At 47.5% G+C, this 21,948-nt stretch overlaps 1 pseudogene; it reads right to left on the bottom strand.

Annotated features, from left to right (window-relative positions):
* Nucleotides 1–13,657: 13,657 nt before the first annotated feature.
* Nucleotides 13,658–21,946, bottom strand: LOC113880457 (annotated as a pseudogene).
* Nucleotides 21,947–21,948: the final 2 nt, after the last annotated feature.

Here is a 21,948-nt window from a genome sequence, read left to right as displayed (position 1 = left end):
CTGGGCTTGTGGCCTTGAGCACTGGACTAAACACCAGATTAGTTCTCGTCTGGCCGAGCAGCCAGTGGAGGCAAGCAAAGCTGAAGGACCCATTTGTTAATTCCTTTCAGTCACTGACCCGCTAGTCCCTAAACCCAGAGTCTTAGGGGAAGTCGCTCACATTCTTTTTTTTTTTTTTTGCCACACTGAGTGGCTTCTGGGCTCTCAGTTCCCCCACCAGGGATCGAACCTGTGCCACCTGCAGTGGAAGCTCAGAGTCCAAACCACTGAACCACCAGGGGGTTTCCACCACCCACACTCTTCTTGTTCAGCCAGATTGAGAGTCCCTTCCCCATGCTTAGTCATATGTCCATGTCTGGCTCCGAGCTCAGCCAGAGTTTCTCCAGGACAGAAAGACCTCTTATTCTCAGAGGAGGCCTGTGATCTGGGCTTGTGCTTGTCATCAGCCTGGGCTCCTCTCAGTGGCCTCTTAGTCAAGAGACATTAATAGGCTACCCTACAACCATGGGTTCTGACTCTGCACTCATGGCTGATGTGTATGTCCTTAGAACACTGGAAAGCATTGAACCTCTAGTGGACAGATAGCCTTTGCTCTAAGCTGTGTTGACACATACAGGCAGAGCCCCTGGGAACTTCACCTGTGGTCTGGGAAATCCCCAGCATTGCGAGGAAGAATAAGAGGGATTCATCCAAACATCTTGAGGGGCACTAATAAACAGTGGGACTTCCCTGGTGGTACAGTGGATAGGATTCCGCCTGTCAATTCTGGGGACACAGGTTCGATCCCTGCTCTGGGAAGATTCCACACGCCACGGAGCAACAAAGCCTGTGCGCCGCAACTACCGAGTCTGGGCTCTAGAGTCCACGAGCCACAGCTACTGAAGCCCTTGTGCTCCACAACAAGAGAGGCTGCAAGAGAAGCTTCTCAGCAATGAGAAGCCCACACACCGTGCCAAAGTGTAGCCCCTGCTCGTCTCAACTAGAGAAAAGCCCACTCACAGCAACAAAGACCCAGCACAACCAAAAAATAAATAAGGGTAAAGAGCGATGGGGCTTTCCTGGTGGTTCAGTGGCTAAGGTTCCATGTTCCCAAAGCAAAGGGACTTGGGTTCAATCCCTGGTCAGGGAACTAGATCCACATGGGGAAACTGAAGATCCTGCATGCCCCAGTTGAAACCTGGCACAGTCAAATAAACTCAGTAAATATTTTTTTAAAAAGAGAGAGAATGTTAGCATATCGGCCAAATCTCCAGGTGTGTCCATATGAGGAATAAGCCCGCGCTGGGACCCAGAGCTAAGTTCACTGTGTGACCTGGAAGAAGCTACTTGCCTTCTCTGAGCCTGTCCCTCATCACCAGGTGCCCTCCTATGTGGGCTTCAGACCTCCTGCTCACTGAGAGTGATAAAACAGCACTTTTGGGGACTGAGTCAGAACCAGTGTGAAACATCCATCAGTGTGTTGTTGATCCGCAGGTATCTGCTGAGCCTTTTGTATGCTGGAAACCCAGCAAAGGACAGAAGGAGCAAGCTGCTCTTGTGGGACCCAGATTCTAGTGTAACAAGCTCTACAGTAAACAAAAATGTAGTCATCAGGGGATGAGAGACCCGGGAGGGGCCAGGATCTGCTGTGTGCTACAGCTCATCAGGGACGCCCTTTCTTCGAAGGCAGAGGCCGCAGGAGGTGAAGGAGGGAGTCCTGGGCGATTCTAAGGAAAGGCCACCGAGGTGAAGGCACAGGAGAAAGTGGCCAGACTGGTCTGAGGAAAACCAGGCGGTCACCATGGCCTGACCAGTGAATGGAACACAAAACAAGGGAGAAAGAGTGACCGGGTATTGGGGGAGGGGGGAGGTAGCCGGCGCTGGAGCTGCACTGAACCAGGCTAGGCTTTGAAAGAAGTACAGGATCCCAGAAGCCAGCAGCAGGGAAGCTGGAGGTGGGAGTGAGGAGGAGGGGAGTGGGGACCGTGCCCTCAGGCCTCCTGGAAGGAATGCAGTGGGGCCAGGAAGGAGCGGGCAGGCGGCAGCTTGGCCCCAGCCCTGGAGCCCGTCCTTCCCCTACGTGGGAAAGGAGGTGGGTGAGCCGGCAGGGATGGGGCAGAGATGGGGGTCCCTCGGGGGAGGGGCGCCAGGCGCCAGGGAAGTCAAGTCAGAACAAGTGTTTAGAAAACAAATTTCTCCCTTTCCTTGCCTCCACCTTCCACCGGAATGCAGCGAGGCCAGAGAGGCAGCAGCATCCTCTCCTTCCAGCCCCAGAGAAGGAAGGATGGGGAGTGTGCATGCCGGTGGGGTGAGGAATGGCCTGATCAATTCCTGTTTTACCCTACAGGCTTTAGGAGACATCCTGCAGAGCCCACCAAAGGGCCTAGAACCTTCTCCCTGAGGAAGGGAAGCCCGTGGACTGGGTCCAGGTGAAGGCGGGGAGAGAATATAGGAATAGGGGAGGATGTCCCCCCCAAGACAGGGGGGCGATACCCACCCCCCACACACACACACACCCGCCCACCCAACTCCCCTGGGACTGTTGCCAGACACAGCTTGCAGGAAGCCCTCAGGACACGCGGGGTGTCACCTGGCAAATGCACAAGGCTTCGGCCAGCTGTCCCATCCATCTCTCTTCCACTCACCACTCAGGACCCATAACCTTCAAAGGTCCCTCCCTGCAGCTGCCACTTGGCCAGAATGGACGGAGGGCCCGGTTGGGGTCACCCGGAAATGGGCAGGAGAGGATCTGTATTCATCGGATGGGTTCCATTGCCTGAACCTAACAGGGGACCCCAGGGATCAGGAAGGCCTGGAAAGGGACAGACTGGGGACTGGACTCAGTATGGGCCCTTGAAGTAAGAGAGTCCCCAGCTTGAAGCCAGGGTGCTGGACCTCTGGCTGTGGGCATGACCGGCTGTAAGCATGGCGGTAACTCTTTGCACCCTGACAGGACCTAAGAGCCCTACAGAGACCCATTCATGATCCCTGGAGAATTTTTACAGAAAAGGTAAAAAGAAACATTTCCTCCCCATCCCAACTCTGTGCCCCTAAGTGTCTGAGGGAACGTGGCAGCTGGAAAAACACAACAGCGGGGACCTCAGGTGGAGAGACGGCTGCTCCCAAAGGGGAGTCTGGACCTCACAGAAGCGCCAAGCAGCTGCTCCTCTCAGGCTGCGGGGCCCCAGGACAGAACACTGGCCTCAACTGACCCCCTGGCTGCCCACTGCCTGAAACTTCCATGTACCCACCCCGCTACCCGGACCCTCAGCCATTGGTTCAATGGCGGTGGTGGTCCTGAGGCCCTGGGGTTGAGGTGAGCAGACGAGTGGGATAGCACAGGCCTCATTCCTGCACCTACAACCGCTGGGACCAGCCTCACTCCCCCTTAATTTCCAATCCACAGGAGGCAGTTCCTGGCCTGGGGGTGGATACCAGGCCTACTTGCTCAACATCCTTAGAGCTGAGGCCCCAAGGGCCAGGGGCACACAGGCAGGGGCCCTGGCACCTGCCTCTGACTGACTGGGACCTTGGGCAAACTCCTTTCTCTCCATGACCCATGGGCCGGAGCTTTCTGAAAGACGCCGGTTGTGGTTGTCTGCTTTCCTTCCTAGAAGAAGGGCCAAGACACAGGTAAAAAAACAGGGAGTAGGGAGGGGGAGGATTCTAGAGGTTTCCTGAGGGAGCTAGTGCAGCCCAAGAGAATGGCCTGGGCGGTGGGTGGGGGGGAAACCACTGGAACACGGAGGAGATCCTTTGGCCATGATCCCCTACCCCCAAACTCAGCCCAACCTTTCCTTTTCAGAGTAATTCCAGTTGCCTCTGAAAGCCTGGAGCCAGGCTGGCCACTGTGGGCAGCAGATGCTGCGCCTCCCCCCCCCACCCCCACTCCCCCCCGCCACCCCCCACTCCCACCCCCCGCCCCCGCCCAGGCCCTCCCACTCCTCACTGGCTCTCTACCTCCGTTCCCACAGCCCAGCAGCCAGGGGGCTTCTTCACCTGCTGCTGCCCTGCGTCCCTCCCTCTTCCGGGCCAGCAGCTGTTCCCTGACAGCTGGATCAGAGCAGGACACTGCCTCCCGCTGAACCGCCACGACTTCCTCCTCCCCTGCCCCGGTGGCCCTGCTAGCCCACCCACAGCCCTGTGGTTCAGATGTCCTTGACCTAAAATTCTGGGGACCCGTCACAGCTGTGGGCTGCCTGCTGCTGCTCCCAGGCTCCTCCAGGGCCAAGGTCCCCTTGCTTCCTTGTCGGCCCAATGGTGAGGTGCCAACCCCCACCCTTCACATCCCCCTAGTCTTCTTGGGCCTCGGTCTCCCGAGCACCTTCTCCCATAAAACCACAGGGGAGCTTCCCTGGTGGTCCAGTGGCTAAGACTTCGTTCTCCCAGTGCAGGGGGTCCGGGTTCAATCTTTGGTCAGGGAACTCAATCCCACATGCCACAGCTAAGAGTTCACATGGCACAAATAAAATCAACATGCTGCAACTAAGACCTGAAGCAGCCAAATTAAAAAAAAAAAATAGACAAATAATTTTTAAAATCCACTGTGGCGTGCCAGGAGGGGGCGCTGTGGGGCCGGGTCCACTGCTAACTCAGCCTTTGAGCGGCAGCCGCAAAGTCCATGGGGTCCCTAGGAGTCGGCCACCACTGAGCGACTTCACTTTCACTTTTCACTTTCCTGCATTGGAGAAGGAAATGGCAACCCACTCCAGTGTTCTTGCCTGGAGAATCCCAGGGACGGGGTAGCCTAGTGGGCTTCCGTCTATGGGGTCGTGCAGAGTCGGACATGACTGAAGCGACTTAGCAGCAGCAGCAGCAGCAGCAGAGATCATCCCTGGGACAGACAGAGGGCCTGTGTCCGGCTATGCGCTTCATCCTGGGAATCTATAGGACTGGAGACAGGGCCTGGCACTTAGAAGGTACCCAGTAAAATTGGAATGAGTGAATGAACACTTGATGGAAAGTGAGGTCTCTTCAGTCCAGTTCAGTTCAGTTCAGTCCCTCAGTCGTGTCCGACTGTTTGCGACCCCATGAATTGCAGCACACCAGGCCTCCCTGTCCATCACCAACTCCCGGAGTTCATTCAGACTCATGTCCATCGAGTCAGTGATGCCATCCAGCCATCTCATCCTCTGTCATCCCCTTCTCCTCTTGCCCCCAATCCCTCCCAGCATCAGAGTCTTTTCCAATGAGTCAACTCTTCGCATGAGGTGGCCAAAGTACTGGAGTTTCAGCTTCAGCATCATTCCTTCCAAAGAAATCCCAGGGCTGATCTCCTTCAGAATGGACTGGTTGGATCTCCTTGCAGTCCAAGGGACTCTCAAGAGTCTTCTCCAGCACCACAGTTCAAAAGCATCAATTCTTTGGCGCTCAGCCTTCTTCACAGTCCCACGCTCACATCCATACATGACCACAGGAAAAACCATAGCCTTGACTAGACGAACCTTTGTTGGCAAAGTAATGTCTCTGCTTTTCAATATGCTATCTAGGTTGGTCATAACTTTCCTTCCAAGGAGTAAGCATCTTTTAATTTCATGGCTGCAGTCACCATCTGCACTGATTTTGGAGCCCCAAAAAATAAAGTCTGACACTGTTTCCACTGTTTCCCCACCTATTTCCCATGAAGTGATGGGACCAGATGCCATGATCTTTGTTTTCTGAATGTTGAGCTTTAAGCCAACTTTTTCACTCTCCTCTTTCACTTTCATCAAGAGGCTTTTTAGTTCCTCTTCACTTTCTGCCATAAGGGTGGTGTCATCTGCATATCTGAGGTTATTGATATTTCTCCCGGCAATCTTGATTCCAGCTTGTGCTTCTTCCAGTCCAGTGTTTCTCATGATGTACTCTGCATAGAAGTTAAATAAGCAGGGTGACAATATACAGCCTTGACGCACTCCTTTTCCTATTTGGAACCAGTCTGTTGTTCCATGTCCAGTTCTAACTGTTGCTTCCTGACCTGCATACAGATTTCTCAAGAGGCAGGTCAGGCGGTCTGATATTTCCATCTCTTTCAGAATTTTCCACAGTTTATTGTGATCCACACAGTCAAAGGCTTTGGCACAGTCAATAAAGCAGAAATAGATGTTTTTCTGAAACTCTCTTGCTTTTTCCATGATCCAGAGGATGTTTGATCATGATCCAGCAATTTGATCTCTGGTTCCTCTGCCTTTTCTAAAACCAGCTTGAACATCAGGAAGTTCATGGTTCACGTATTGCTGAAGCCTGGCTTGGAGAATTTTGAGCATTACTTTACTAGCATGTGAGATGAGTGCAATTGTGTGATAGTTTGAGCATTCTTTGGCATTGCCTTTCTTTGGGATTGGAATGAAAACTGACCTTTTCCAGTCCTGTGGCCGCTGCTGAGTTTTCCAAATATGCTGGCATATTGAGTGCAGCACTTTCACAGCATCATCTTTCAGGATTTGAAATAGCTCAAATGGAATTCCATCACCTCCACTAGCTTTGCTCGTAGTGATGCTTTCTAAGGCCCACTTGACTTCACATTCCAGGATGTCTGGCTCTAGGTCAGTGATCACACTATTGTGATTATCTGAGTCATGAAGATCTTTTTTGTACAGTTCTTCTGTGTATTCTTGCCACCTCTTCTTAATATCTTCTGCTTCTGTTAGGTCCATACCATTTCTGTCCTTTATCGAGCCCATCTTTGCATGAAATGTTCCCTTGGTATCTCTAATTTTCTTGAAGAGATCTCTAGTCTTTCCCATTCTGTTGTTTTCCTCTATTTCTTTGCATTGATCACTGAAGAAGGCTTTCTTATCTCTTCTTGCTATTCTTTGGAACTCTGCATTCAGATGCGTTTATCTTTCCTTTTCTCCTTTGCTTTTCGCTTCTCTTCTTTTCACAGCTATTTGTAAGGCCTCCCTAGACAGCCATTTTGCTTTTTTGCATTTCTTTTCCATGGGGATGGTCTTGATCCCTGTCTCCTGTACAATGTCATGAACCTCAGTCCATAGTTCATCAGGCACTCTATCTACCAGATCTAGGCCCTTAAATCTATTTCTCACTTCCACTGTATAATCAGAGGCCTCTTAGAGCCTTAAAACTGTGCTGGAGACCCGGAGCCTTCTGAAGAGACCTCCCAGTGAGTCCAATTGGCATTTTGGAGCCCAAATCTTACAAACCAACATATCTTCAGAGACTTCTAGCCTCCTACAGAGTAAATTTGCACTCCATTCTACACCACCCTGGGCTATAGGGACCTGCCCCAAGTGATCAAGATGCCCCTGTCTTGGATCTTCCCTGGTGGTCCAGTGGGTAAGAGTCTGCACTCCCAATGCAGGGGGCTCAGGTTCAATGCCTGGTCGGGGAACTAGATCTCACATGTTGCAACTAAAGATCCCGTATGCCACAACTAAGGCCTGGCACAGGCAAAAAAAAAGATTTGCCAGTCTCACCACTTTCCTTCAACTCACTGCAGAATGCCACCTGCCTGGGCCCCTCTTCCTCTACCTACTCAAGTCCTGCCTAGTCCATAGAAGAACAGCATCCACAAGCCTTCTCAGCACCTGACTCCCTATGTTTCAGGGAGACCTCAGGCTTCTGGAGGACAAACATACCCCCGATAATGACAGCTGCCATCGCTGACCTCTGTCCTGCACCCTGGACGTGCAAAATCTCACTTGGCCTCCTGACAACGCTCTGCAGAGGCTATTATTGTTGGCCCCGTGTTACAGGTGCAGAAACTGAGGCCCAAGGATAGAGTCACCAGAGGTCACGCAGCCAGTAAATAGCCAAGCTGCGGATCTGTGTTCACTGTCATAGCCTTCACTGTGCCTAGTCCAGAATAAGGAGCTCCACTGGCGCTTGCTGAATGAGCTGTTATTGTTGTTCAGTCGCTCAGTCATTTCCAATTCTTTGCGACCCCATGGACTGCAGCACACCAGGCTCCCCTTATGAATGAGCAGATGGATACAGCTGGGTCAAAACCTCAACTCCCAAGAGGGAGGGCTTTCCAGCCTTGGAAGAACAGGCCCAGGTCTTTGTCTTCTTCTCCCTTTGTTTGCACGGCGTCGCCTTGGTGGGGTCTTGACCGTGTTGAGTCGTGGGAGTGATCAGGGACTAGGGAGGGCAGGGAGAAATCAGTGAGGAAAAGGCAGAGGACTCTAGGTTCAGCCAGCCCCTTTCAAAGGGCGAAAAGAGGGACTTCCCTGGCAGTCCAATGATTAAGACTTTGCCTTCCAATGCAGGGGTGCAGGTTCGATCCCTGGTCGGGGAATTAAGATCCCACATGCTTCTTACATGGTCAAAAAAGAAAAAAAAAAATATCCCCAAGTCCTTTACTGTTTTCCCAGACATGCAAGAAGGTCAAAGGCAGAGAACAAGTCACAGCCAGGACAACAGAGAAGCGTGTGTTGCAACTCCCCTGGGAAAGCTGCAAACAAGGAGGGGGGCATCAGGCGGCCTGGCCCGGGCTAGGAGTGCACCTGGAGGAGAGGTCACTGAAGCTGGGTCTTTCCTGCTGGCTTGGGGAATTCCCAGGAGGGCTTCGGCCGCATCAGAGCCAGTCCAGGCCTGGCCACGTAGATGAGAATGGGGTAGAGGTGACTGCCTGAGCAGGCCCTGCTGAAACTTGCCTGACTCCAAACAGAAGGTTCTGGGATGGGATGGTTTGGAGGGTGGGGGCTGAGACAGAGGAGCTCAGGGAAGGAGGGAAGGGAACTGACCGGACAAACCTCTGGGCAGCCTCCTGTCGGTCTCGCATTGCCCAGCACTAGAGTCATCTCGTTCCAGATTCCTTTCATAATGGGATAAAATGTACCAACGGTGAGGCCAGAGTGGGGCCTGGTGGGGCCCAGTGACTTCAGTGTCAAGAGAGCGGGTCCCAGGAAAGCCAGGGAAACACGGGCAAGCATTCCCTGGCTCCTTGTCCCTAGCAGCTGCAGGAAGCTGCTCCAAGCGCCCAGCTGTACCCAGCAGCTCCCAAGGACTAGAGAAAGTCTTATTTCCTGCCACCCCCTCCTACCATTGGACACAGGCTCCCTGGATGAGAGAAGCTGTGTCCTCCACAGGCCCCAAAGGACCTGGGGCTACTGGCCAACCTTTAGGAAGAAAGTGTAGAACCAGTGTGCACACCAACTCTGGGAAGTGGAGACCATGGATTTCATTCCCTGTGGCAGAGTCCCCAGCCTTCCTCACCTCCGTAATCGGAAAAAAACTATCGACACTTTTCCCCAAATACTCCCTAAACGCACAATCTTGCCTCTCATTTAAAAAGATCCAGACTTCCCTGGTGGTCCAGCAAATAAGAACCTGCCTGCCAGTGCAGGGTACACGGTTGGATCCCGTTCAGGAAGACCCCCAGGTGCCGCAACTACTGAGCCCCTGTTCTAGAGCCCATGCTTCACAATAGGAGAAGCCACTGCAGTGAGAAGCCACGCATCGCAACAAAGAGTTGCCCTGCAACTAGAGAAAGCCCTGGCAGGGGCTACCCAGACCCACTATGGCCAAAAATAAATAAATAAAATAATTTAAGAAAATACAGAAGGCCCTGAACATCCTGCAGTGCTTGCAGGCCCTCCAGGCTAGAAAGCCCTGCAGTGTGCTTAAGGTCAGAGAAATGCCAGTCTGGTTCCGCCCCAAGTGGCTGAGCCGTGGGCCAACTCCTGGCCATCTTGACTTGCACTGCCCTCTAGAGCCTGAGAGGCTGGACCAGGGAGACTCAAGGGGCCGGTCTGCCATGCCACCTCTTTGGAGCAACTTCAAATTATCTTATTGGAGATACAGTAAAACAGCCGTCCACAAAGTTTTGGGCATCAGGGACTGATTTCATGGAAGACAATTTTTCCACGGACTGAGGGTGGGGGTGGGGGGGATGGTTTGGGGATTATTCAAGTGCATTACACTTACTGTGCACTTTATTTCTTTTCTAATGTTGTCGCTGGTCTAACAGGAGGTACCAGTTCTCAGCCCAGAGGTTGGGGGCGCCTGGTGCGAAAGAAAGGGCAGCTTCAAACTCAGCTGAGGACTTTGTGCTGCACTCACCAGGGCTGGACTGGTTATACTTACACCCCAATAGAATCTGCTGCCCGCTTGCCTGGTTCCAGATGGGTCTGGCCACCAACCTGTGGGCCTCTAAGAATTCTGGAAGCTCTAAATGCTCATTTACACACACACACCCATCAACACACCTCCTGGGGTTTTGTTTTATTCCTTTCGATTATCAGCTCTATCAGCCAGCCAGTCACTACCTTACCTGAGCACCTATTACGTACCACGCCTTAAGCTAAGCTCAGTTTAAATCATGCCTTATTTCTGGATCTTGCCTGAGTCTCAGACCCTCCCAACCTTCACTGCCCACTCAGCACAGCCTTCCCAATTGGTTCATCTTGAAACTGAATCCCTCATCTACTCATTCAGGGCTTTGGGTGTGGTCACCTTTAAGCAGAGCCTGGCCTTGTTAGTCACTTTCTTGCCACAAACTTTCTTTCCTGCTGCCAATCAAAATGCTGAACCCAGGGTAGGAAATGGGGAAAGAACTATTGTCTTCCCTAGGGTCCAGGTGGCCTGTTTGTGTTTTTTTTTTTTTTTGCCACGGGGCTTGCAGCATCTCACTTCCCCCTTCAGGGATGGAACTGAACCCGGGTCACAGCAGTGAAAGCACCAAATCCTAACTACTAGACCACAAGGGAATGCCCCTGAAGGCTTTTAACAGAAAGCCTAGCTGAATCGTAGCAAGACTGTGTTGTATGCTTTACTTGCTGTTTTGTTCAGAGTGCTTCTCACTTGTAGACATTATATGTAAACTGATTTATTTGTCTTATCTCCTCCACAAGAATGAATATTCTATGAGAGGAGAGACTTGTTCACTGCTGTATGCCCACGTTAAAAAAAATGTGCTCAGTTTGTATTTATTAAATTACCAAAATCATAGAGTTGAAGCCAGATTCTGTTTACAACACGGTGTCCTTCTGCCAAAACTGAAACCCGGTTTGGCCACTCATCAGTTATATGGCCTAGGGCAAGTATTTCAACCTTGCCACTCATTTCTCTTACCTGTAATATATAATTGTGATTTCTACCTTGAAGGGGAGTGGAATGAAGGAAGAACACAAGCATAAAGAGACCAGTGCCCTTACTTAGTAAATGCTAAATGTTAGTGGTTGTTATTACTGTTATTATTACGATTCTCCTTTGTTTACTCAACATTGCTAGGTGCTTTCCCCACCTGGATCAGAAACTTGATTGTTATTGGAGACTATGCCATTAGACAAGGGTACCATTCATTCAGCACAATTTTATACATACGGACTCTTTCTGGAACCCCAAACATTACAAGCAAGAGCAGCTTGTGTGTGTGTATGTATGTGTGTGTGTGACTGGGCAAGGTATTCCCTGGCAGTTCAGTGGTTGGAATTCTTGGCTTTTACTGCTGAGGACACAGGTTCGATCCCTGGTCAGGGAACTAAGATTATACAATCTGCCAAGGCTGACCAAAAAAAAAAAAGAAGAAGAAGAAAAGAATGATAATAAGGATTTGGCAGAGGGCTGGGTTGTAGGATACTCTTTCAGACAGTAATTTCCAGAGTTCAGGAGTAGACCAGGCAAAAGGGAGCCTGGCATAGTCTCCTTGTTTTTGATTATTGATAGAATTCTTAATATGATAGTTACTTTGGTAATACTAAGAGATAAGGTATGAGAAAGATTTTTGGAAAATTGAGGGTCCAAAACACAGGTAAGGAATAACGTTCCAGAGCCCACCTCCACCTTATATCCCCTCCACCAGCCTTGAGTCCAGGAGCCTGATTCTCATGGGTGCATTACCCATCATTCCCCACCAGATGGCGGTGTTGTCCCTATTATGTCCGAGGGTTGCCAGCAAGGCGCTATGTTCATAGCCCGGACCCGATTTCCATCGGTGTGTTACCCCCATTCCCCACCAGATGGTGCTGTTGTCCCTATTATGTCCGAGGGTTGCCAGCAAGGCGCTATGTTCATAGCCCGGACCCGATTTCCATCGGTGTGTTACCCCCATTCCCCACCAGATGGTGCTGTTGTCCCTATTATGTCCGAGGGTTGCCAGCAAGGCGCTATGTTCATAGCCCGGACCCGATTTCCATCGGTGTGTTACCCCCATTCCCCACCAGATGGTGCTGTTGTCCCTATTATGTCAGAGGGTTGCCAGTCAGGTCCGTCTAGTCAGAGCTACGGTTTTTCCACTAGTCATGTATGAATGTGAGAGTTGGACTATAAAGAAAGCTGAGCGCCGAAAAATTGATGCTTTTGAACTGTGGTATTGGAGAAGACTCTTGAGAGTCCCTTGGACTGCAAGGAGATCCAACCAGTCCATTCTGAAGGAGATCAGCCCTGGGATTTCTTTGGAAGGAATGATGCTAAAGCTGAAACTCCAGTACTTTGGCCACCTCATGCGAAGAGTTGACTCATTGGAAAAGACTCTGATGCTGGGAGGGATTGGGGGCAGGAGGAGAAGGGGACGACAGAGGATGAGATGGCTGGATGGCATCACTGACTCGATGGACGTGAGTCTGAGCAAACTCTGGGAGTTGGTGATGGACAGGGAGGCCGGGCATGCTGCGATTCATGGGGTCACAAAGAGTCGGACATGACTGAGAGACTGAACTGAAATGAACTGAAGGCGGTATCAGGGCTGAGAAGGAGAAAGGAGAGAGAGTGAGCAAACAGGTGGAAGTAAACCCGTAAGCCTGGGACAATGTGGAGGATAACGTGGCCAGAGCAGGGAATAGAATAGTGTAAGAGATAGATGAGGAAGAGAGGGCCAGAGATGCAGTTTAAAAAGATTATTGCTTATTGTTATTTTGGGAAGCAAAGGACCATTTGGGGAAGAAGTTTGATGTTATTGATTAAATGTAAGAATATTCATTCTCTCACAGCCATGATCTAACACTTTATAAACCCTAGAACAGTGGATCTCAAAGTTTTTTATTTTGAGAACACATACACTCTTTTTATTTTTTGCCTTTCATATTTTTTTGTATTCTTTCTCAAAAGTTGCTTAATCTCCCCCCAAAAAAGTTGCTTGACCTAACATCTTTCTGTCTGCACTATACAATGAAAATACAAACTAAATGAAAACCAAAAAACAAATACAGTGTAAAATTTTACAAATAACAAATCTGTCCCAAAATATACTTAAATAAAATATGCATTTCATTAAGGGATCTACTGTGCATTCTGGGAGGCTTCATAACATCTAGGCAGGACCAACATTCGTGGAAGGAGCAAAAAGAATTTGCGTGCAATCACAGTTTGGAGCGTGTTTCTGATTGCCAAGTTTGAAGGCAAACTTCTTTTTTTTTTTAATATATGATTTTTTTTATTTTTGGCTGTGCTGGGTCTTCACTGTTTGCACGGGCTTTTCCCTAGTTGCAGTGCGCAGGCTTCTCATCGCAGTGGCTTCTCGTGTTGCGGAGCGCGGGTTCTAGGGCGAGCGGGCTTCAGTAGCTGCGGTGTGTGGGCTCAGGTGTTGTGGCTCCTGGGCTCTAGAGCATAGGCTCAGTAGTTTTGGTGCACAGGCTTAGTTACTTCTTGGTATGTGGGATCTTCCCAGACCAGGGATTGGAAACCGTGTCTTCTGCATTGGCAGGTGGATTCTTTACCAGTGAGCCACTGCGGAAGCCTGGAGATAAACTTCTTAATGCGCGATCCATGGCCTTGCAGTCTGCTACTCCTGTCATCTGGCCTAATGCTTAATGTAGTCTTCAACTTTGTTCCGGAAGTCTTCCTTGTCCCACAAATGATGTTCTGCAGCTCCAATATTTAGTGGATCATCGAAACTCAAAATATTAGTAAACAGTTTAATCCCCAAACAACATCCTTCCGTGTCCTCGTGGGAGTCCAGCCAGTGCCCCAAAAATGTTGAGAACATTGAATTTTCTCTCAGTAAACTTAGGGGTATTTCACCTGTCTCTGTGATGTTGGGGGTGCCAAATCCTGGACAAGCATTTCACTTTGGGAGGCAGCATGTTGTATGCATCAGAAACTTCAGTTTCAAACTGAAATTTGCCACCCTGGTAGTAACCCTTATCCGGAGTGACAGCTGAAAGCGATGAAACTTGTTCAGATTAGGAAAACGCACTTTGCACGTACAAGGTAAATTAGCTTCAGCTTCTGCCGCCTCTTTAACAAGCAGCCTGTCTCACGGACACCCACCGAGTGGAGTCAGAGGCTGTAAGTGGCACCCAGGACTCTTTGAGACCACCACCCTGCTTCAATTTGCTTGGTAGTGAAACATCATTGTTGGTTTTTCAAAGCTGAGCCCAGCTCTTTGTGACCCTGTGGACTGTAGCATGACAGGCTCCTCTGTCCTACACTCTTAAAATAACTGAGGACAACTCAAGAGAGATTTTATATGAGTTATATCTCTCTCGCGTAGATGTTTATGTGTTCGAAAATAAAACAGGAAACTTTAAACTTTTTTTTAAGCTACACTGCCAGGCACATGGGAATCTTAGCTCCCTGTGCTCTTCAGGTCGTTCAGTTGTGTCCAGCTCTTTGTGACCCCATGGACTGTAGCCCCCCAGGCTCCTCTGTCCATGGACTTTTCCAGGCACAAATACTAGAGTGGGTTGCCATTTCCTCTTCCATGGGCTCTTCCTGACCCAGGGGTCAAACCTGTGTATCCTGCGTTGGAAGGCAGATTCTTCACCACTAGCGCCACCTAAGCTTCCTGAGAAGGGATCCAGCTTGTGCCCCCTGCTGGGGAAGGGTGGAATCTTAACCACAAGACAGGAAAGTCCCTATTTACTTATTTAAAATAAGCAACAATATAGCAGTAGACCTGCCCTACAAGAAATGCTAAAGGGAGTCTTTCAGGTTTAATGGAAAGGACACAATGTAACTTGAAACCATCATTGAAAATAAAGTGAAGTGGGTCCCACTCTTTGCAACCTCATGGACTGTAGCCTACCACTCTCCTCCTTTCATGGGATTCTCCAGGCAAGAGTACTGCAGTGGGTTGCCATTTCCTTCTCCAGGGGCATGTTCCCAACCCAGGGATTGAACCCGGGTCTCTCGCATTGTAGGCAGACGCTTTACCGTCTGAGCCACCAAAACCTCACTGCTGCTGCTTCTGCTGCTGCTGCTGCTAAGTCGCTTCAGTCGTGTCCGACTCTGTGCGACCCCAGAGACGGCAGCCCACCAGGCTTCCCCATCCCTGGGATTCTCCAGGCAAGAACACTGGAGTGGGTTGCCATTTCCTTCTCCAGTGCATGAAAGTGAAAAGTGAAAGTGAAGTCGCTCAGTCGTTCCGGACTCTTAGTGACCCCATGGAGTGCAGCCCACCAGGCTCCTCTGTCCATGGATTTTCCAGCAAGAGTACTGGAGTGGGGTGCCATTGCCTTCTCCGTGCCTTCTCCTAGTTACCATTAAAAATTATGACTCTCCTTGAATGGAATGATCAACAGTTAAATCACTATGCTAAATGGTAAAGGTGAACACTCCTCTCTGAAACGAAAATCTTTTACAAAGCAATACCAAAAGCATAAGACAACTTCCAGTTACTACCAAAGACTGAAAGAAAAATTCACCACCTGATTAATATACACGCTGAAGACACAAACACTATCAGCTGAAGTATAGTCTTAAATATGCATGCAAAAACCTAACTAATTTGCATACAGTGTTGAAAAAGGGCTTTCTACATTCAGTTATGTCTGGTAAATAAGCCTTGTTTTAAGACATGGATTTTGTAAATACGGTTATTATTGAGGTCTCCATCTCTTTGGGAATTAAAGGATCAACGTATTTTTTAGAAAGAATATGTAAATCACAATAATAAAATTATAATAGTATTCAGTTATAACTATGGCTTCCTTGAACCTTTAAAACAATTTTTCCTTAAAAAATTAATCTGAAACAAACTGAACTACATGTTTTCAACATATACTGATCTTTATCATGAATTAAATACTTCCATTGTAACTGTACTTCTAAGACATTTCAGGAATGGTATGCAACAAATCCTATTAGAAATAAAGACGATATTCAATGAATAATAAGCCATTATCACTAAGATCTGATTAATTTTTAGTGCCTTTTTTATCCTGACACTTTTCACTGGGAGTTCAGTAGTTAATTCTAGAGACGGATGTTCATAAAGACTGAACTTGTTTGTTGATCTTGGTTAGCTATTCCATAAATTCCTACAGACTTTAAACATCATCAAATATCTATCTGGAGACAGAATCAAATTCCATGGGTCAAGGGCTCAGTCCCACAAGACTGCGCTCCACTGCAGACAGAGGTCACAAGGCCAGGTTGTTACCTGTGCTTCTAATTAACTGGCTACATATTGAGTTTACAATAACCCTCTCCAACTTATGCTGCCAATCTCAAATTTTGTCACCTGTACTTCTGACCCGCTGGCTGTACATCTGAACTTCCAAAGCCTGCTTCTCAATTTCCATTAATTTGCTAGAACAATTCACAGAACTCAGTGAAACATCTTAGTTACTAGATTACTGGTTTGTCCTAAGAGGATTATTAAAGGATACCCATCAATAGCCAGAAGAAGAGATACAAAGAGCCAGGCATGGGAAGGGGTGTGGTCCATTCCCTCTCCAGGCACCACTCTCTGCCCATCTCCACATAGTCACCAACCCGGAAGGTCTCTGAACCCGGTCGTTCTGGGGTCTTCATGGAAGCTTCCCGTTACATGATTGATTAAATCATTGGCCACTGGTGACTGACTTAACCTCCAGCCATTCTCCCCTCCCTTGGGGTCTGGGAGTGGGACTAAAATTTCTCCTGCAATCAGCCCCCACCCTTGGGTGGGACCCAAAAATCACTTTCCCTAAAGGGTTTTCAGGATTTGAGGACAAGAAGCCAAGTATTATCCCATTGCTCTTATCTCTCAGGAAATTCCAAGAGTTTTGAAAGGTTGTGAACCAGAAACTGTGGGTAAAGATCAAATATATATGAGAAATATATATTTCGGTCATTCAGATGACATATATAGTATTTTTATTATGTATGTATTGGCCATGCTGCACAGTTTGTGGGATCTTAGTTCCCTGACCAGGGATTGAACCCAAGCCCTTGGCAGTGAAAACAGTTGCATGCTCAGCTGCTTTGTTGTGTCTGACTCTTTGTGACCCTGTGGACTGTAGCCCACCAGGCTCCTCTGTCCATGGGATTCTCCAGGCAAGAATACTGAAGTGGGTTGCCATTTCCTTCTCCGGGCGATCTTCCCAACCCAGGGATCAAACCCACATCTCCTGCGTCTCCTGCATTGGCAGGCGGATTCTTTACCACTGAGCCACCTGGGAAGCCCAGAGCTGTGAGTCCAGTTTTGACCACTGGACCGCCAGGGAATTCCCCAGATTGGACTTTTTCCCAGATTGGACTTTTTTTTGTATCTATGTATACATATAGATACATACTATCTATATGTATCTATAAGAGACTCACTTTAGGTATAAGGGCACAAAGAAGTTGAAACTAAGGGGTGGAAAAATATATTCCATTTGAATAGTAACCAAAAGACGGCTGGGTGGCTCTTTGATTGTAAGGCAAATTAGACCTAAGTCAAAACAGATTACAAGAGACAAAGAAGAAAAATATTAATAAAAGGTACAAGAAGATATAACAGTTATGAATGTACATACATCTTACAACAGAGCCCCAAAATATTAATATATGAAACAAAAATCGACAGAATTGAAAGGAGAAACACACGGTGCTCCAATAATAGTTCAGTATTCCACTATCAATGATGGATAGAACCAGACATAATCAATAAGGAAATGGAGGACTTGAGCAATACTATAAACCAACGAGACCTAACAGAGACGTACAAAACATTTTATCCAGCAATACCAGAATATACATTCTTCTCAAGTGGTTGTGGAACATTCTCCAGAGTAAGTCATGTGTTAGCCCACAAACAAGTCTGCTGCTGCTGCTGCTGAGTTGCTTCGGTCGTGTCCGACTCTGTGCGACCCCATAGACGGCAGCCCACCAGCCTCCCCCATCCCTGGGATTCTCCAGGCAAGAACACTGGAGTGGGTTGCCATTTCCTTCTCCAATGCATGAAAGTGAAAAGTGAAAGTGAAGTCTCGCTCAGTCGTGTCCGACTCCTAGCGACCCCATGGACTGCAGCCTACCAGGCTCCTCCGCCCACGGGATTTTCCAGGCAGGAGTACTGGGGTGGGTTGCCATTGCCTTCTCCACAAACAAGTCTAGATAAATTTAAAAAGATTGAAATCACACAGAGTATTTTTTCCTTTTTAGTCATAATGGAATGAAACTAGATATCAATAAGATAAGGAAAACTGAAAAAAAAATCTTATATATGTGGAAATTTAAAAACATACTGGAAAAAAAAACCATAGTGTGTGCTGATTAATTTTATACATCAATTTGAAATGACCAGGGAGTATCTAGATATTTAGCCAAGCTTTATTAGGTGTGTGGGTGTGTGTCTGAGGGTGTTTCTGTGTCAGATTAACATTGGTTTATTTCTTTTCTCTCCTTTTTTTTTTTTTTAGTTTTTGAGATTAATATTTGAATAGATTGAGTAAAGCAGATTACCCTCCCTAATATGGGCAGGCCTCATCTAATGAATTGAATTTCTGCATAGAACAAAAAGGCTGAGTATAAAAGGAAACCCTCACATCTGATTGCTTGAACATGAACATTTTTTTTTCCAGCCTTTGGGCTATGACCAAAACATCAGCTCTTTTAGGGTCTCCAAGCCTGTCAGCTATTGGACTGGAATTTATACCATCAGCTCTCCTGGTTCTTATGCCTTCAGACTTGAACTAGAACTACTCATCGGTGGGACTTCCCTGGTGGTCCAGTGACTAAGAGTCAGTGGCGCTCCCAAAGCCCGGGATTCGATCCCTAGTCAGAGAACTAGATCCCACATGCTGTGTTAACTAAAAAATAAAATAAAATGAAGACTCCACACACCACAAGAAGATCAAAGGCCCTGCCTGCCACAACTGAGACCTGGCAGAAGCAAATAAATAACAATAAATTATTTTTAAAAGAAGGACTATACACCGGCTCTCCTGGGTTTCAGATCTGCCAGCTACAGATCGTGGGAGTTCTCAGCCTCTGTACTCATGGGAACCAACAGTCTGTAAGTTCATAAACTTAATCTTTCAGTTGAGCTCTCTCTCCATACATATATGGTGCAGAGGCAGCTGTCTACTGGAGAGATATGACGTGAGACTCATCTGTGATGAGGGTCCTCATGGGTCTGCTGTCAGAGCTGAGTCCTGAAGACCACAACCTGCCTGTGTCCTCTTGATTCTCAGGAGGCCTATAGTCCTCTGGAATGTAGGGAAGCCACTGCTCCAGTATGGGGCGGGGAGTGCTGCTCCCTAAAGGGGAAACCCTCAGGAACCTGGAAGGACCCAGGCGAGGAGTCTTTAGTCTGAGTCAAAACGGAGATAGCAGGGAGCAGTCTGGAAAGCCCAAGGTTCCAAATTACAATGAAGGAGGGAGGGTTTTCTGTCACTGGAGGCCTCTAGGTCTGGGCTGGGAAGGCTCAGCTCCTCCAGACTGCTCCTTGGACTGGCCTGGAATTGTGGTTTTGTGTCTGTTTGATGCCCCACTATAAGAATTCTATGGGCTACACTGGGCCTGTGTCTCTTGGAGACCTCACACAGATAAGGCCCGGGTCACCAAAGGTGGAGGGTTTGTCTGGAGGGTTCTGACTTATAAGGAAGGAATGCAAAAGAGGCTCTGGTTCCAGCTCTACTCCATACTGCTTTCTTGGCTTCAGAAATCATTGAACTGTGTCTGGCCTCAGCTTTGTTATGGCCTCCATAAAGCAGGCTTAACTGACAATTTCTGGGGCATTGTTTCACGGGTATCTGGAAGGATGGTGATGATGATAAATATGACGGTGAATTTTTTTATTGTTGAATTATGTTCCTTGAGGTATAACTTACTTTTGTTTGTTTTTAAATTTGTTTATTTTTAATTGAAGGATAATTGCTTTACAATCTTGTATTGGTTTCTGCCATACATCAACACGAGTCAGCCATAGGCATACATATGTACCCAGCCTCTTGAACCTCCCTCGCACCCCTTTTTTCTTATTATTATCTTATTTTTTATTTCTTTAATGAGGCTTTTTTTTTTTTTTAACAAATCAATATTTATTTATTGTGGCCCTGCTGTGTGGCCTGTGGGATCCTACTTTCCTGACAAGGGATTGAACTCAAGCCCTAAGCACTGGAAGCCAAGGAAGTCCCAAATGCAGTATAATTTATATATAATAAAATGCACATATATTGAGACTTCCCTGGCAGTCCAGTGGTTAAGGTTCCATGCTTCCAATGCAGGGGTGCCAGGTTTGATCCCTGGTCAGGGAACTAAGATTCCCACATGCCCTGTGGGGCAGACAAAAAATTAGAAAAAAACAAAACTTTTTTTAATGCACATATCTTAAGGATTGTTTAATGAACTATGACAAAAGTCTAAAGCAATACAACTACAGCCAATCAAGTCATAGAACCTTCTCATCATCCCCAAACACTCACCTGTACTTCTTCATAGTCAGTTTCCTCCCTTCACCCTTGGCCCTAGGGAAAACTCTTCTGATTTATATTGTTCTACAGTAATTGTCACTTTTCTAGAATTTCACATAAGTGGGGCCATACCATATGAACTCACTTGAGTCTGACTTCTTTTGCTGAATATAGTACATTTGAAATCTAGTCGTGGTACTGTGTATAACAGTTGTTCATTTGTTTTTTATTGTGGTAAAACATACATGACATCAAACTTACCATTTATTCATTTAACTGTATACATACTTCATTGGCCTTATGTACATTCATAGTGCTGTGTACTTCTCACCACTATTTCCAGATTTTTTTTTTTCATCCATCTTGAACTAAACCTCTGTACTTGTTAAGCAACAACTCTGTATTTCTCCCTCCCCAGCCCCTGCAACCTCTATTTAACTTTCTGTCTCTCTGAGTTTGCCTCTTCTAGGTACCTCACATCAGCAGAATTATACAATATTCGCTCTTCTATATCTGGCTTATTTACTTAGTGTAATATTTTCAATGTTTATCCATGTTGAAGCCTATGCCAGAACTTCAAGGCTGAATAATTCCATTTTGTGTAATTACACTATTTACCCATTCATCTGTTGATAGACAAGTGGATTTGTTCATTTCTTTTTATTGTTGAATAGTATTTCATTGTATGGCTATACCACAATTACCTAATCTGTTCATTTGCTCATCTGTTGGACATCTGGATTATTTCCAAACTTTGGCGATTATGAATAAAGCCCTTGAATGGACGCTTAACTCATTTCTCTTGGGTAAATACTTAAAGAATGCAATGGCTGAATCATATTTTAGGTATAAATTTAGTCCATAAAAAAATGGCCAAACTGCTTTCAAAGTGGCAGGAAATTATCAGTGGATAAGAGTTCCACATTCTCCTCAGTTTTTAATTGTAGCCTGTCTAGTGGGTGCAGGATTGGAGAAGGAAATGGCAACCCAGTCCAGTATTCTTGCCTGGAGAACCCCAGGGACAGAGGAGCCTGGTGGGCTGCTGTCTATGGGGTCGCACAGAGTTGGACACGACTGAAGCGACTTAGCAGCAGCAGCAGCAGTGGGTACAGGGAAGTTCTAATTTGTATTTCTCTGATGAATACTCATGTTAGGCATCTTTTCATGGCCATATTGGCTATTTATCTTCTTTTGTGAATTATCTCTTCAAATCCTTTGCCCTTTAAAAAAAGGGGGGAAGGGCGTAATATCTACTTCTGCAATCAATGTCATGCTTGTAACTTTACGCGCTAAATTAAGTCAGCCCCGCACAGAGGCAGAAACGGAGTAAGACTTCAGGCGCCTAGAGAGTTTAGCACAGATTCTATCCAGACGGCTAGGCCGTTCCTGGGCGTGGTCTGCGGCTGACCTCTACGGTTCGCTCGCTCAGTGATTGGCTGAAGGAGCACTTCCGCAAGCACTTCCGAATTCCGGCCCGCCCCGAGCATCG

This window comes from Bos indicus x Bos taurus, chromosome 22, assembly GCF_003369695.1.
Source record: "Bos indicus x Bos taurus breed Angus x Brahman F1 hybrid chromosome 22, Bos_hybrid_MaternalHap_v2.0, whole genome shotgun sequence".
Taxonomy (NCBI): Eukaryota; Metazoa; Chordata; class Mammalia; order Artiodactyla; family Bovidae; genus Bos; species Bos indicus x Bos taurus.
This window is presented reverse-complemented; position numbering and strand designations above follow the sequence as displayed.